The sequence below is a fragment of the Chiloscyllium punctatum genome, chromosome 15 (assembly GCF_047496795.1).
Source record: "Chiloscyllium punctatum isolate Juve2018m chromosome 15, sChiPun1.3, whole genome shotgun sequence".
In the NCBI taxonomy this organism is placed as follows: Eukaryota; Metazoa; Chordata; class Chondrichthyes; order Orectolobiformes; family Hemiscylliidae; genus Chiloscyllium; species Chiloscyllium punctatum.
The window spans coordinates 18,655,792-18,673,161 of NC_092753.1; the positions used below are offsets into that span (position 1 = coordinate 18,655,792).

Genomic DNA, 17,370 nt, shown 5'->3' on the forward strand with positions numbered 1-17,370 from the left:
ACACAATGGTCCTGGGTGAGGGTACACAATGATCCTGGGTGAGGCTACACAATGGTCCTGGGTGAGGGTACACAATGGTCCTGGGTGAGGGTACACAATGATCCTGGGTGCGGCTACACAATGGTCCTGGGTGAGGCTACACAATGGTCCTGGGTGAGGGTACACAATGGTCCTGGGTGAGGCTGCACAATGCTCCTGGGTGAGGGTACACAATGATCCTGGGTGAGTTTACACAATGGTCCTGGGTCAGGGTGCACAATGGTCCTGGGTGAGGGTACACAATAATCCTGGGTGAGGCTACACAATGATCCTGGGTGAGGGTACACAATGATCCTTGGTCAGGGTTCACAATAATCCTGGGTGAGGCTACACAATAATCCTGGGTGAGGCTACACAATGATCCTGGGTGAGGGTACACAATGATCCTGGGTGAGGGAACACAATGATCCTAGGTGAGGCTACACAATGATCCTGGGTGAGGCCACACAATGATCCTGGGTGAGGGTACACCATGGTCCTGGGTGAGGCTACACAATCGTCCTGGGTGAGGCTACACAATGGTCCTGGGTGAGGCTGCACAATGATCCTGGGTGAGGGTACACAATGATCCTGGGTGAGGCTACACAATGGTCCTGGGTCAGGGTGCACAATGGTCCTGGGTGAGGGTACACAATAATCCTGGGTGAGGCTACACAATGATCCTGGGTGAGGGTACACAATGATCCTTGGTCAGGGTTCACAATAATCCTGGGTGAGGCTACACAATAATCCTGGGTGAGGCTACACAATGATCCTGGGTGAGGGTACACAATGATCCTGGGTGAGGGTACACAATGATCCTGGGTCAGGGTACACAATGATCATGGATAAGTTTACACAATAATCCTGGGTGAGGCTACACAATGATCCTGGGTGAGGGTACACAATAATCCTGGGTGAGGCTACACAATGGTCCTGGATGAGGCTACACAATGCTCCTGGGTGAGGGTACACAATGGTCCTGGGTGAGGGTACACAATGATCCTGGGTGAGTTTACACAATGGTCCTGGGTCAGGGTACACAATGGTCCTGGGTGAGGGTACACAATAATCCTGGGTGAGGGTACACAATTATCCTGGGTGAGGGTACACAGTTGACCTGGGTGAGGGTACACAATGGTCCTGAGTGAGGGTCCACAATTGCCTTCACTTGAGCATTGTCTCTCAAGCTCATTCAGTGTGGTGAGGGGGTCCATTTCCATGCACATTCCCTATAACTCACCTGCTCCTCTTGCTGCATTTTCCAATGATAAAGATAGTTGTAGCATCTTTTTAAAGTCCAGCTGGACTTCAGCAAGTCAGCGCTTTTGCACGATTACGTTACTTATCCCACATACCAATCCATCTCTCAGTTTCTCACTCAGGGTTAACCAAAATTACATGCCTCTGCCAGTCATTTTAATCTCGTCAAAATGCTTGATTTGAATTCCCCAATTCTCTAACAGCTGAGTAAAACCAATAGCATCTCGGAATCAGTGGAGGCTTGGTGTTGTAAAATTCCTTAACTAAATCCATCAAATTTTGAAAGGTTTTGGTATCCACTGCCTCTGGGGAAGTTAGACTTCTAATAACTGAAAATGCTACAGGTCCACAAGCAGCCAGAAGGATTGCTCGTTGCTTTTCATCTACCCCAATGCCATTTGCACGAGAAAGATACCGCATTCTTTCCACATACAGGGCTGAGTCTTTGACAGCAGGATCAAACAAGTCAAGTTTCCTTCTATGATGCCTTAAATATTTAACCTGACTGAAAGATGATTATTGAGAGTGAATTTTCTTCAGGTACATATTGTTTTCTCTAGTTGCCACTGAAATAATAGCACAGAGGCCATTGAGTCTCCCTTTATTTACATGTGCATAGTATACGGGCTCTAACCAGCCAGCTCAGAGCCAGCCCCTCCAGCAAGGAGGCTCTCTGAATCTCCTGTTTGTGTTTGTCATCCAGGGATCCCTGATTGATACAGGTGAAGAGCTCCAATCAAGGTCTAATAGTCAATGAGATCCACCTGGCCCTTGGTCTAATCACAACTCAATATAGATGCTGATTGTAGCCCGGGTGTCCCTCGAGAAGGAGCACGAGGTATTCAGGGAGAGGTGGGCACCGCAGGGAGTGGAGTGCATTATTTCCCCCTCCAACTCTATTTTGATTTAATCCCTACCCTCCCCTTCACTTTTTTGATCATGCAGCATTGCCTATTGATAAGAAGCGCATTGTTTGACATTGGCACTTGGGTGATTCCTTTCTTCCTGGTGGTGGAAATTGAATAGATTTGTACACCTGTTGTCTTTCACTGTGTCCCAAACCTGCACACACGCACAACATGAGTGCTGGGGAAAATAATAAGTTAGGTGGTAGTAGAGTGGGTGGGATTTGGGGGTGGGGTGGGATAGTCCACAACTACAGGGTTTAGGATGAGAGGGGATAGATATAATGGGCAATTTTTGCCCACAGGGTGGTGCATGTATGGAATGAGCTGCCAGCGGAAGTGGTGGAGGCTAGTATAATTGCAACATTTAAAAGTCATCTGGATGGCTGTATGAATAGGAAGGGTTTAGAGGGTTATGGGCCAGGTGCTGGCTGGTGGGACTAGATTGGGTTGGGATATCTGGTTGGCATGGCTGAGTTGGAGCGAGGGGTCTGTTTCTGTGCTGTACATCTCAATGTCTCTGTGACTCTATGTCACACAACTGATGTAGTTTATTGAACAAACCTAGATTGCTGTTAAGTCTTTAATCACTTTGAATGGGTTTGAGGTTTCATTTCATTAATATGTAAATCCCAGAACTTCTTTCAGGTCACATTCCTGAGATAACTTAAGGTTTTATAAAAAAAAACTCAGGCAACGTATTAAAGGTGTGAGGCTAGAGTCTATTTGTATTCCAATCTTGAGTCAGACTATTTCCAAAGTCGGAATTTATAAAACATCACATGGAATGACTGGTTACAGATTGTGTGCTCATTGAACAAAATAGAATGTATTTGCAAATACAAATTCACCCCATAGACATATCTATGTGTCTGCGTGTGAGGGAGAGAGAGCATGAGAAAGAGAGAGAGAGAGAGAGAGAGAGAGAGACTGTGTGTGTGTGTGTGTGTGTGTGTGAGAGAGAGAGAGAGAGAGAGAGAGAGAGTATGTGTCTGTCTGTGTATGTGAAAGAGAGAGAGAGAGAGATAGGGAGAGTGTGTGTGCCTGTGTGTGTGTGTGTTTGCTATATCAATTGACTCATTTATTTTCTCCTCTGGAATATGATGCTAATTTCAGAAATGCTGTCCATAAAATTTACAAATCACCACGCACAACTGTGTTCACATCCTTCTGTTACATACCCTGCAGTCTCTTTCCCACTAGTTTGCTCTCCCTTATGCTGGCACCCATAGCTTTCTGCTCCAACCGGCCTGAAAGAAGCCATTATCTCAAACAAATCAGTGTCTTCAACTCCTTCCTATTTTTGTGGATGGTCCCAACAGCTATGGCCAGTAATCCACATTGCACTGTACTGAGCTTTAATGATGTTAGACCGAATATTGTTGAAGATAGGTAATAGTTCTCGAATTGAGCTGTCCTGGAGTACAGGTGCAGAATATAGAACTGGCACTCTCCCATACTTCAGACTTAACTTAGAACTAGTGAAACTCGAAATATTTAGTTTCATATCATCTCCTGGGTCATCTAGAGTATCCTAGCTAATTTGGACCAATTTCTTGGAACGTCTTATTTTGTCCTTACACCCACCTGTGTCTGTTTCGATTTCACTGACTGGCGGCTTCTCGTCTACCATGCTCTTTTCTGTTCAGTGGATTTCTGTGAAGATATGAAACAGATGATGGTAACACGTGAAATTAGCATTTTATCTACTTAAGATGGTTGCCCAAGTAATTATATTTTACTTTGGCAAATCTTTGTCTTTGAGCTGCACTACACAATATCAATGTTGTGCCTAAATACTTCCTTCATTGACCACACATAAAAATTGAAACCAGATTATTTCCCTTTGTTACACTCATTTACTGGAGCAGTATGCTCTTAGATACCTTAATGTTAATTCTCCAACATTGAAAATTCCTTCTTTAATCTGAAGAAAAGCATGTATGGTTTATGGTTTATGGTTTATGGAATGCTTTGGTTTATTTAGTTTTAACTTCCAAAGTTGAATAATTGCTGTTGGCAGACTTTTAAGTAGACCTCTCAAATGTTAATTCTTATCTCTCTCCGTGACTGTAACACTGCATTCTGCACTCTGTTCCGTTACCCTGACGCACTTTGTATGGATGGTGGCAATAGGAGGTTTTAATTTTCCCAACATTGACTGGGATTCACTTAGTATTGGATGTCTAGATGGACAGAATTTGTAAGGAGCATCCAGGAGTGTTTTCTAGAGCAGTATGTGAATAGTCCAAGTTAAAAAGGGGTCATACTGGACTTGATGTTGGGGAATGAGTCCGGCCAGGTGGTTAAAGTTTCAGTAGGGGATTACTTTGGGATTAGTGATCACAATTCCATAAGTGTTGGAATACTCATGGACAAAGATGAGAGTGGTCCGAAAGGAAGAGCGCTATACTGGGCAGCAAAATTCAGCAGAAGCTGAGGAATGTAGATTGGGAGCAACTGTTAGAAGGTAAATCCACATTCAATATGTGGGAGGCTTTTAAAGAGAGGTTGATTAGAGTTCAGGAGAGATATCGATGGAAGTGGGTACTGCAGATGCTGGAGATCAGAGTCAAGATTAGAGTGATGCTGGAGAAGCACAGTAGGTCAGACAGAATCCGAGGAGCAGGAAACATCAATGTTTCAGGCAAAAGCCTTTCATCAGGAATCAGATATGTTCCTATGAAAATGAGGGATCAAAATGGCAAGGTTCGGAAACCATGGATGACATGTGAAATTGTGAGACTAGCTGAGAGGAAAAAGGAAGCATACATAAGGTCTGGGTGACTGAAGACAGACAAAGCTTTGGAAGAATGTCAGGAATGTAGCTGAAACGAGGAATTAAGAGGGCGAAAAGGTGTCATGAATATCTTTAGCAAATAGGGTTAAGGAACAAGAGGGTAACTAGAGAAAGGGTTGGCCCACTCAAGGACAAAGGAGGAAAGATATGCATGGAGTCAGAGAAAATGGGTGAGCCTGATGTCAGTGGTAGGGAAGCTATTAGAGAAGATACTGAGGGATAGGATCTATTCCCATTTGGAAGATCTGTGATCAGCAGCATAGTTTTGTACAGGGAAGGTCACATCTTAAAAACCTAATAGAATTCTTTGAGGAGGTGACAGTGTTGATTGATGGGGGAAGGGCTATAGATTTCATATATATGGGCTTTAGTAAGGCATCTGATAAGGTTCCCCATGGGAGGCTGATGGAGAAAGTGAAGACACATGGGGTCTGGGGTGTACTAGCTAGATGGATAGACAACTAGCAACAGGAGACAGAGAGTAGTAGTGGAAGGGAGTTTCTCAAAATGGAGACCTGTGACCAGTGGTGTTCCACAGGGATCTGTGCTGGCACCCCTGCTGTTTGTGATATACAGAAATGATCTGGAGGAAGGTATAGGTGGTCTGGTTAGCAAGTTTGCAGATGACACTAAGATTGGTGGAGGAGCAGATAGTGAAGGGGACTGTGTGAGAATGCAGCAGAATATTGATAGATTGGAGAGATGGGCAGAGAAATGGCAGATGGAGTTCAATCCGGACAAATGCGAGGTGATGTATTTTGGAAGATTGAACTATACAGTAAATGGAAAAGCCCTAGGGTAAATTGATGCACAGAAAGTTCTGAGTGTTCAGGTCCAATTGTACCCTGAAGGTGGCAACGCAGGTCAATAGAGTGGTCAAAAAGGCATACAGCATGCTTTCCTTCATTGGACAGGGTATTGAGTACAATAGTTGGCAGGTCATGTTACAGTTGTGTAAGACGTTGGTTCGGCCACATTTGGAATATTGCATACAGTTCTGGTCACCACATTACCAAAAGGATGTGGATGCTCTGGAGAGGGTGCAGAGGATGTTCATCAGGATGTTGCCTGGTATGGAGGGCGCTAGCTATGAAGAGAGGTTGAGTAGATTAGGATTATTTTCATTAGAAAGATGGAGGTTGAAGGTGCACCTGATTGGGGTCTACAAAATCATGAGAGCTGTAGACAGAGTGGATAGCAAGAAGCTTTTTCCCAGAGTGGGGGACTCAATTACTCGGGGTCACGAGTTCAAAGTGAGGGGGAAAAGTTTAAGGGAGATATGCGTGGAAAGTTCTTTATGCAGAGTGTGGTGGGTACTAGACAGATACATAAATGGGCAGGGAGCAGAGGGATATTGATTTTTAGAAAATCAGCAGCAGGTTTAGATGGAGGATCTGGATCAACAAGGCTTGGAGGGCCGAAGGGCCTGTTCCAGTGCAGTAATTTTCTTTGTTCTTTGTTTTTTGTTTAATGCAGAAATGTGGGCCAGGGATGGACAGGACTGGCAGCTTAATCTTCTGGAGTACAGATATAGTAGAAATGACAGAAAGGGAAGAAAGAGGGAATGAGGAGTGATGTTTTTAATTGGGGATAAAATTACGGCTGTACTTAGGATATTCCCGGGTGATTGTCCGGTGAAGTTATACAGGTAGAGCTGAAAAATAAGAAAGGTATGATCACCTTGTTGGTATCGTTTTATAGGCCCTCCAATAATCAGTGGGAAATTGAGAAGCAAGTATACAAAGAAGTGTCAGATGTCTTTTAGAATAATAGTTATAACAAGAGGGGATTTTAAATTTCCAAACGTTGATTGGGACTGTCATAGTGTTACGGGGTTGGATAGGGAAGAAGTTATTAAGGGTGCACAAGAAAACATTTTTATTCAATACTTGAATGTACCTACTAGAGAAGGAGCAATGTTTGACCTGTTAGGAAATAAGGCAAGTGACTGAGGTGTCAGTGAGGGAGCACTTTGGGAGCACTAAGTGACCATAATTCTATTAGTTTAAAAATACTTATGAAAAAGGATAGACCTGATTTAAAAGTTAAAGTTCTAAATTGGAGTAAGGCTTACTTTGACGGTACTAGACAGGAACTTTCAGAGGTTGATTGAGGGAGCCTCCTTGCAGGTAAAGGTACAGTTGGGAAATAGGAAGCATTTAAAAATTAGAATATAAAGAGCTTAGAGACAGTATGTCCCTATTAGTGTGAACGGTAAGGTTGGCAAGTGTAGGGAATGCTGGCTGACTCAAGAAATTGAGGCTCTGGTCAAGAAAAAGGAGACTTGTATCAGATATGTGATATTGGGTGAATCCCTGGAGGAATGTCAGGGCAGTAGGAGAATACTTAACAAAGAAATTGAAGAAGGACTTATGCCTGAAACGTCGATTCTCCTGCTCCTTGGATGCTGCCTGACCTGCTGTGCTTTTCCAGCAACACATTTTTCAGCTCTGATCTCCAGCATCTGCAGTCCTCACTTTCTCCAAGGAAATTGGGAGGACAGCTTTGGCAAATAGAGGAATCCAAAGAGATTCCATAAAAGAAAAATAGGAAGTAGAGAGAGAATAGGACCCCTTAAAGATCAACGTGGTCATCTATGTGTGGTACAACGTTAAAAATCACACAACACCAGGTTATAGTCCAACAGGTTTATTTGGAAGCACTCGCTTTTGGAGCGCTGCTTCTTCATCAGGTAGCTGAAGGAGAAGTGCTCCAAAAGCTTGTGTTTCCAAATAAACCTGTTGGACTATAATCTGGAGTTGTGTAATTTTTAACTTTGACAATCCCATCCAACACCAGCTCCTCTACATTTTGTGTGAGATACTAAACAAATATTTTGCATCAGTATTTACTGTGGAGAAAGATGTATAAGCTAGGTAACTTGAGGAAATAAATAGTGATGTCTTAAAAAGAGTCCACATTACAAAGAGGAGGTGGCAGATGCCTTAAAACGCATAAAGGTCAATAAATCCCCTGGACCTGATCAGATGTTTCCCTGAACTGTGTGGGAAGCTAGGGAAGAGGTTGCTGGGCTCCTTATTGAGATATTTGCAGCATCGACAGCCATGGTTGAAGTGCCGGAAGACTTGAGGTTGGCTAATATGGTGCCATTATTGAGGAAAGGTGATAAAGAAAAGCTATGGAATTACAGACTTGCGTTGACGTCAGTGATGGGTAAGTTGCTGGAGAACCTTTTGATGGGACAGGATTTACCTTCATTTCTAAAGACAAGGACTGATTAGGGATAGTCAACCTGGTTTTATCCATGGGAAATTGTGTCTCACTAACTTAATTGAGTTTTTTGATAAGGTGACAAAGAAGATTGATGAGGGCAGAGCGGTAAACATTCTCTCTATGGACTTAGCAACGTGTTCGACAAGGTTCTGCACGGTACACTGGTCAGTAAGATTAGATCACATAGGATCCAGGAAGAGCTAGCCATTTGGATACATAATTGGCTTGAAGGTAGGAGACAACAGGGTAGTGGTAGAGAGTTGTGTTTTGTACTGGAGGCGGTGTGCCACAAGGATTGATGCTGGGTCCATTACTTCTTGCCATTTATATAAATGATTTGGATGTGAATCTCAGAGACATGATTAGTAAGTTTGCAGATGACACCAAAATTGCTGGACACAGGCTGAAGCATAGCAGGTGGAGTTTAATTTAGATAAATATGAGATGTTGCATTTTGCTCAAGCAAACCAGGGCAGGTCTTATACAGTTAATGGTCGGGCCCTGGTGAGTGTTACCAAATAACGAGACCTAGGGGTGTAGGTACATAGTTCCTTGGAGTTGCAGGTGGACAGGGTGGAGAAGAAGGCATTTAGCATGCTTCCTTCATTGGTCAAAACATTGAGTTAGGAGTTGGAATGTCATGTTGTGACTGTACAGGACATTGGTGACACCACTTTTAGAATACAGTGTATAATTCTGGTCACCTTTCTATATTGTTAAACTTGAGGGGGTGCAGAAAAGAGTTACAAGGATGTTACGGGAACAGGAGGGTGTGAGTGATAGGGACGGCATGAATGTTCAAGGTCTTTTTCACCCGGGTGGACCAGTCCAAAGCTAGATGGCATAGGTTTAAGGTGAGAGGGGAAAGATTTAAAAAAGACCTGAAGGGCAACTTTTTCGCGTAGAGAGTGTTGAGTTTATGGAACCAGGTGCCATCTGATGAAGGAGCAGTGCTCCAAAAGCGAGTGGTTCCAAATAAACCTGTTGGACTATAACGTGGTGTTGTGTGACTTTTAACTTTGTCCATACCAGTCCAACACCAGCGCCTGGAAGTAATGGAGGTGTGGATAATTACCACATTTAAAATGCATCTGGATCAGTACATGAAGAGGAAGAATTTAGATGGATAAGGGCTAAATGCTGGCAAGTGGGATGAGGTCAGATGGGCTACCTGTTTGGCACAGATGAGTTAGACCAAAGGGTCTGTTTCAGTGCTGTATGACACTGTGATTCAATGAACAGATAAAAGAGAATGTTTAAAAAAAACCATAGCTAACGATCTCCATGAATTAATCTTACGTCGACCTACATGAAAAGGACTTTGTTTGAGTTTCCATTAAAATATTAGGTTTTGAATACACACAGGATCATCCAGCTAAGAAGCTTTTGTACAGATTCCCTGGAATGCAGAGATTCCCATAAAGACGTCACTACTTTATAAATAATATTGCAGAATTGGTAGCTGTGTTCCCTTGGGAAATAACATTTGCCACCCTCCAAACATCTGGCACAACTCCAGTGGATAGTGAGCATGCAAAGATCATTGCCAAAGATGGAGCAATCTCTTCCCTCACTTCCTGTAGTAACTTTGGGTATATCCCGTCTGGTTGCATGAATTGGAACAATCTGACTCACCTCTCTCTTTAATTAGAGCCAGAGTCATAGAGACCTGCAGCACAGAACCAGACCCTTTAGTCCAACTCGTCCAGGCCGGTCAGATATTCTAAATTAATCAAGTCCCATTTGCCCGCACTTGGCCCATAACCTTCTTAAACCCCTCCTAATCATATACACATCCAGATGCCTTTTAAATGCTGTAACTGTACCACTCTCCACCACTCCATCTGGCTGCTCCTTCCACATGCGCATCACCTTTGAAAAAGTTGCCCTTTCAGCCCCTTTTAAACCTTTTCCCTCTCACTGATTTACAGCACGGAAACAGACCTTCAGTCCGACTTATCTTTGCCATATCCTAAATTAATCTAGTCCCATTTGTCAGCATTTGGCCGATATCCCTCTAAATTCTGAGGAAAATATCTTGAATATGCACCATATGCACGTCCCTCATGTCTTTATAAACACCTATAAAGTCACCCCTCAGCCTCCAATGCTTCAGGGAAAATAGCCCCAATCTCTCCCTGTGGCTCAAATCCTCCAGCCCTGGCAACATCCTTGTAAATCTTTCATAACTAGAAACTCTACAGTTTGGAAGCAGGCCATTCAGTCTACACCAATCCTCCGAAGGACGTCCCACCCAGTCCCACCATCTCCTCCCGAAACATGTATTTCCCATGGCTAATCCACCGAGCCAGCACGTCTTTGGACTGGGGGAGGAAGGCCATGCAGACACATCTGAAAACTTCACATGGACAGTTGCTCAAGGGTGGAATTGAACCTGGGTCACTGGTGCTGTGAGGCAGCAGCACTAACCACTGAGCCACTGTGCCGACCTAAAGCCTTTTTGAACCCTTCCAAGTTTCACAACATCTTCCTTATAACAAGGAGAGCAGGACGGGATGCAGTATTCCAAACTAACTGGGGAATTTACAGGACGTCTCACCCATCAGAACATTATTGTAAACATATTAGGAGAGTGGTGAGTGCATGGAATGCACTGCCAGCAGTGGTAGCAGAGTCAGATACATTAGGGACCGAGGACATGGAGGTCCTGGGCCTCCTTCAGTGCCACTCCCTCACCACCAGACGCCTGGAGGAAGAACGCCTCATCTTCTGCCTCGGAACACTCCAACCCCAGGGCACCAATGTGGACTTCAGCAGTTTCCTCATTTCCCCTTCCCCCACCTCACCCTTATTCCAAACTTCCAGCTCAGCACTGTCCCCATGACTTGTCCTACCTGCCTATCTTCTTTTCCACCTAACCACTCCACCCTCCTCCCTAACCTATCACCTTCATCCCCTCCCCACTCACCCATTGTACTCTATGCTACTTTCTCCCCACCCCCACCTCATTTATTTCTCCACGCTTCAGGCTCTTTACCTCTATTCCTGATGAAGGGCTTTTGCCTGAAACATCGATTTTCCTGCTCCTCGGATGCTGCCTGAACTGCTGTGCTTTTCCAGCACCACTCTAATCTAGACTCTAGTTTCCAGCATCTGCAGTCATTGTTTTTACCTACATTTAAGCGACTGTTGGATAGGCACATGGATGATAGTAAAATTAAGGGTATTAGGTTAGTTTGATCTTTGAGTCGGATAAAAGGTTGGCACAACATCTATTCACAGTGTTCTTAAAATAATCCACGTAGGTAGTGTTTGTAAAAATATCAGTAAGGGGCGCTTTTTCTACTTGAAGGCAAATAATTGTGAGGCCCTTTGACATCTGAGTTTTGACTTTGTGTAGGGATGAAGGAGACTCCTACGTGTTTTGAACATTTGGCCATTAAAAGCCTTTCAGAAGATCATTACTGGCTGGAGAGGGGGGACACGAAACTAAACTTTCCAGTCGGTTTGGAAAATAAAAGTCTCACCAACAGGAATTTGTTACGTTTCTGCCTCATGTCACCCACACATTTGCACAACCCTTTCCAACTGGCGATGACAGGCAAAGCTAAGATCAGGAAAGGGTGGCAAAATGAATCAAGGTCTGAGGTTGGATCTGAAGACAGGTTGATTTTCTGACTGGATTTGGGTTTTCAGGTGAACGTCCGCCTACTGGGAAAACCAGGGACGACCGGCCAGTGCTGTACGCTGACAGCTCAGCCAGCCTGTGTGTTTTCTCAGTGCAGTTGCTGGTTTTACCTTCCAATATAATCAATATTTACAGTATAGCAGGCTGTTTATTAAACAAGGATTGGATCTGAGCTACAAAGAACCATGATCCCATCTGTTTAAACAAATTGCAAACTCCGACATGGAGACGAAACATATTTACACCAGAGGTGTTGAAATAATTAGAGTTCGTGACCCAGCATGGCCCTTGATCTGTTTCAGCTTGATGCATAGACAACAGATAGAAACTCTAATGGCTCTGCAAACTGGAAAGTTCACGCTCACAAACTAGCTGCACCCTTGACTCTAGAACCATGGGGGAGAGACATGAGGAGAGAAATCGAACAAAATCAGAATTGAAACTTGGAACCTTACCGTCATCCCAAAAAACAATTCTTTTTGCCTCTTTACTTCCTTGTGGAAGTTACTTCCAGGTTACTTCATTGGAACCAATTGAAAATAAGTTGCTGGATTTGTTTGAGCAAGTTGTAATTTGAGATTGGCTCGGTTCCTTGAGCTCTACCTTCGATATGAAGCCTCCTTACTGCCCTCAGGTGGGATTATAGCTCCAACATTCCTCACTTGCATTAGTTACAGCCCATTTGCTGGAATCTAACACAACCGGTTTGACAACCCACAAAGTTGTGTTATTAAAAAAAACACGCTTATAAAGTCGGCCTTATTTTGTAGTAAAAACTAATGAAATGAGTGGAAATAAATTCTTACAATTCCGCCTGAATTTTTGTCATAATTATCTCGAGTTCTCAATCTTTGAATATTATTCTCTGATTTATTTCAAAAATGTACTTTATTCATAAAAATATATTTATATACATACACAGTCAGTAAAGCAGTTTGGTTCTGTGGAATAGCATATCAAAAAGCAAACAAACATTGGAGTTTGACTCCATCTAACGAATTGCTGACTTGTACAGGAGTATATCCACAGGTATTTGATGCACTGGGTGGGTCCAATAACCGAATGGACCGCATTTAAACTAATCTTTCCACTCTGGTCCTTGGTGGTAGTTGCCCCAAGCTTCAGTGCATCTCTCATCACGTGGTATGCACCTGGGAATGTACCAGCCTGCAACACTCGGTCAGGGTTAACTCCTTGTTCTGGAAGGCCAACAAGATTCGGGCAGACCGAAGAGCATCTTTCACTGAGCAGATCATCCTCCAGATGCAGTCGATGCTTGTCTTGGTGTACATCCTGGGAACACACTGTAGAACATCACGGAGCTGCTCAGGATGAACCTCAACAAAACCCATTGCATCTTTCGCCAGACTTCCTTTGCGAAGGCGTATTCCAGAAGGAGATGTATGGCAGTCTCATCACCCTCACAGCTGCTTCAAGGGCAGCGTGTGGTAAGCAGAGAGTCTGTACTTACATAAAGGATCCCTCTTCACGCCAACAGCCAAGCGATGTCTTGGGGCTTGTTGGAAAGTTCCGGCAATGAGACATTCTGCCAAATCACTTTGACAGTCTGCTCAGGACTCACAACCCAACAGGATCCACCCTATCCTATGCCATCTCAAGGATATTACATGCTGACCACTTCTTGCTGGACTTGTGGTCAAAGATGCTTTTCTTTGCAAAGTTCTCCACGAAGGACAGGGGAATCACAACAGTCTGATTACTTTGAACATTCTATTGCAACAAGATCAGTCCTACCCTTCATAACCGGGGACACGAAGAGCTTCAGTACATAGTGACACTTAGTGTTTGTCCACCAGGGTGGAATTACGGCTTGATGCAGCTGCACACAAAGGTGGCCATCAGGATGATGGCAGCTTTGGACACATTCTTCCTCCCCACATCCAGTGTTTTGTACATGGCGTCCCTGAGGACAAGGTGCATCTTCACATGCTTCACAGTGATCATGCCTGCTGCACACTCCTCCCCGTCTGATTCACAGGGAAGCTGGCAGAATTCTGATCACTTTTGAAACTGCACGTGCGACACCCAGGATCTTAATGGTCTGTGAAGCCAAGTGCATATCTACCAAGAACAAGCTTCAGGGTCCTGGACATCTCTCTCTGAAAGCGCATTCAGAAATTTTCAGTGAATAGAGTTTGGCACAGAAGGTATTCAGATTTCAGACTGAATCTGTGTTGTTTATGGAGCTATTATATATTTTATTCATCTGTGGGACTTGGGCGTCGCTGGCTGGCCAGCATTGAAAGCCCATCTCTATTTGCCCTTGAGAAGGTGATGGCGAGCTGCCACTTTGAATCGCTTGCTGTGGGTTGGCCCACATTATCGGTAGGGGGGAATTCCAGGATGTTGAACCAACAACTGCGAAGGAACGGGTAGCATATTTCCAAGTCCGGGTGGTGAGTGACTTGGAGGGGAACTTACAGATAACGGTGTTCCCAAGTACCTACTGCCCTTGTCCTTCGAGATGGAAGTAGTTGTGGGTTTGGAAGGTGTTGTCTAAGGTTCTTTGGTGAATTCTGCAGTGCTTCTTGTAGATAGTACACACTTCTGTGACTGAGCACCAGTAGAGGGACTGTTTGTGGATGTGGTGCCAATCAAGTGGGTTGCTTTGCTTGGATGGTGTCAAGCTTTTTAAGTGTTGTTGGAGCTGCACCCATCCAGGCAAGTGGGGAATGTTCCATCACTGCTCGCTGTTACTCGCTGCAGTATCCCTAGTCTTTGACCTGCTCTTGTAGCCACTGTGTTCATGTGGTGAGTCCAGTTGAGTTTCTGGTCAATGGTAACCCCAAGGATATTGCCAGTGGGGGAATTCAGTGATGGTAATACTGTTGAATGTCAAGGGGTGATGGTTAGAGTGTCTCTTATTGGTGATGATTCATTGTCTGGCATTTGTGTGGTGTGAATATTACTTGCCACTTGTCGGCCCAAGCCAGGATATTCTCCAGATCTTGTTGCATTTGGGCACGGACTGTTTCAGTATCTGAGGAGTCGCGAATAGTGCTGAACACTGTATAATCATTGGCGAACATTCCCACTTCTGACCTTATGACAGAGGGAAAGTCATTCATGCAGCAGCTGAAGATTGTTGAGCCGAGTACACTACCCTGAGGGACTCCTGCAGAGATGTCCTGGAGCTGAGATGACTGACCCTCCTCAACCATAACCATCTTCCTTTGTGCCAAGTATGGTTCTAACCAGCGGAGTGTTTATCCCTGATATACCCGTTGATGCCAGTTTTGTCAGGGCTCCTGGATGTCATACTCGGTCAAACGTGGCCTTGATGTCAAGGGCTGTCACTCTCACTTCCCTCTGGAATTCAGCTCTTTTGTCCATATTTGAACCAAGGTAGTAATGAGGTCAGAAGCTGAGTGGTCCTGGCGAAACCCATACTGGGCATCACTGAGCAGGTTGTTTTTAGAATTAGATTCCCTGCAGTGTGAAAAAAGGCCCTTCGGCCCAACAAGTGAACATCAACCCACCACAGAGTAACCCACCCAGACTCATTCTCCATACCCTGTAATTTACCCCAACTAATGCACCTAACCTACACATCCCTGAACACGATGGGCAATTTAACATGACCAGTTCATCTAACCTACACATCTTTGAAGTGCGGGAGGAAACCCGACCACCCGGAGGAAACCCACACAAACACAAGGAGAACGTGCAAACTCGATACAGACAGTTGTTCGAGGCTGAAATCAGTGTCCCTGACGCTGCGAGGTAGCAGTGCTAACCACTAGCTACTGTGCCACCTCACAGTTTAGCAAGCCATAAGGTTGTTGCTGAGCAGTTTCTGCTTGCTAGCACTGTTGATGACCCCTTCCATCACTTTACTGATGATAGAGAGTAGACTGATTACCCAGCGGTAATTGGCTGGGTTGGATTTGTCCTGCTTTTTGTGTACAGGACATACCTGGGCAATTTTCCATATTGTAGGGTAGATGCCAGTGTTGTTACTGTACTGGAAGAGCTTGGCTAGGGGAGCAGCAAGTTCTGGAGCACACATCCTCAGTACTATTGCCGGAATGTTATCAGGGCCATGGCATTGTAGATTGAGCTGAAGTACAGTTCTGCTACGGTTGATGGTCCCCAGCACCTCATGGATGCCCAGTCTTAAGCTGCTAGATCGGTTCAAAGTCTGTCCTATTTAGCACAGTGATAGTGCCACACAACACGATCAAGGTTATTCTCAATGTGAAGGCTGGATTTAGTCTCCACAAGGACAGTGCAGTGGGCACTTTTACCTATACCGTCATGGAGAGGTGCTTCTGCACCCAGCAGATTAGTAAGGATGAAGTCAAGTATGTTTTTCCCTCTTATTGGTTCCTTCACCATCTGCTGCAGACCCAGTCTAGAAGTTATATCATTTAGGACCCAACCAGCTTGATTTTAGTATCCTGGGGAATAACTTAAACTGCTTGATTAAATCTGAATTGTTATCAAAACAGCAACCAAAACTGAGGTATCCATTTCACAGCCAAATGTTACATATTTTCAATTTTCCAGCACATTCTGAGACTGCTGTCTAGTCATCACAGATGCTTGTAATCTCTCAGTTCAGAACAGCATTCACTCTCTATTAAAGGTACAGTACATGCCCTCAACATTATAACCACACCCCCCACTTAAGAAAAAAAAAGCCATCATAATGAAAAGATGGCTTCATTTTTTTTCTGATTCTTAATCCTGTTACAAAGAAATACATAGGTCATTAATCTCAGTTATACTTTCGTATTAATTTCTGCAGAATATGACATTGGAATCTGTCCAATCTTATCTATAGATTTTCCTTTAAATCCACGATAACGCATCTGTAATTACATTTTTATGACCCACAACATGTATAATTTGAAAACTGAAAGTCTGTAACTTAAGACTCCAACAAAATAGTCTTATATTTTTGTCTTTAAATCTTTCCAAGAATGTAAGAGGATTGTGGTCAGTGTACACAACTGCCTCTGATTCATTGTTCATCACGTAAACATTAAAATGTTGTAAGGCCAGTACCATGTATTAGTCTTCCCCATCTTATTCCTGCATATGGCCTCATACTGCTGTAACAAACCTTTCAACTAGATTCTTTGCTCCTGAGACAGATTCATTAGTCTATCCCACTCCTCAAGGATCCCCTCATTAGTTAGCGTATTTTGAAGCACATCAAATTCCACAACATCTGGATTTGGTTCTTCATGCTGTGGGGCAGTAACTACCACTGTTTCCCCACTTCCCAGTCTCTATTATAATAAGGTTTCAACATATTCACATGACATACCTGTTACATTTTTTTTCCTATCCAGCATCTTTACCCGATAGGTTTACCTGACTCAACTTTTGCTTAATTTGATAGGGACCACTAAACCTGGCTTTGAAGGGACCTCCCATCACTGATAACAATATTAATACATCATCCCCATGGGAAAACGTCCAAATTTTACAGTTTTATCTGCCACCTGCTTCATTCTATGCAGTGCCCTCTT

General features: G+C 43.9%; 1 pseudogene; it reads right to left on the reverse strand.

The window, feature by feature from the left end:
• Positions 1–12,461, reverse strand: part of LOC140486097 (NACHT, LRR and PYD domains-containing protein 3-like) — a 56,674-nt pseudogene extending 44,213 nt beyond the window's left edge.
• Between the last annotated feature and the right edge of the window lie 4,909 nt (positions 12,462–17,370).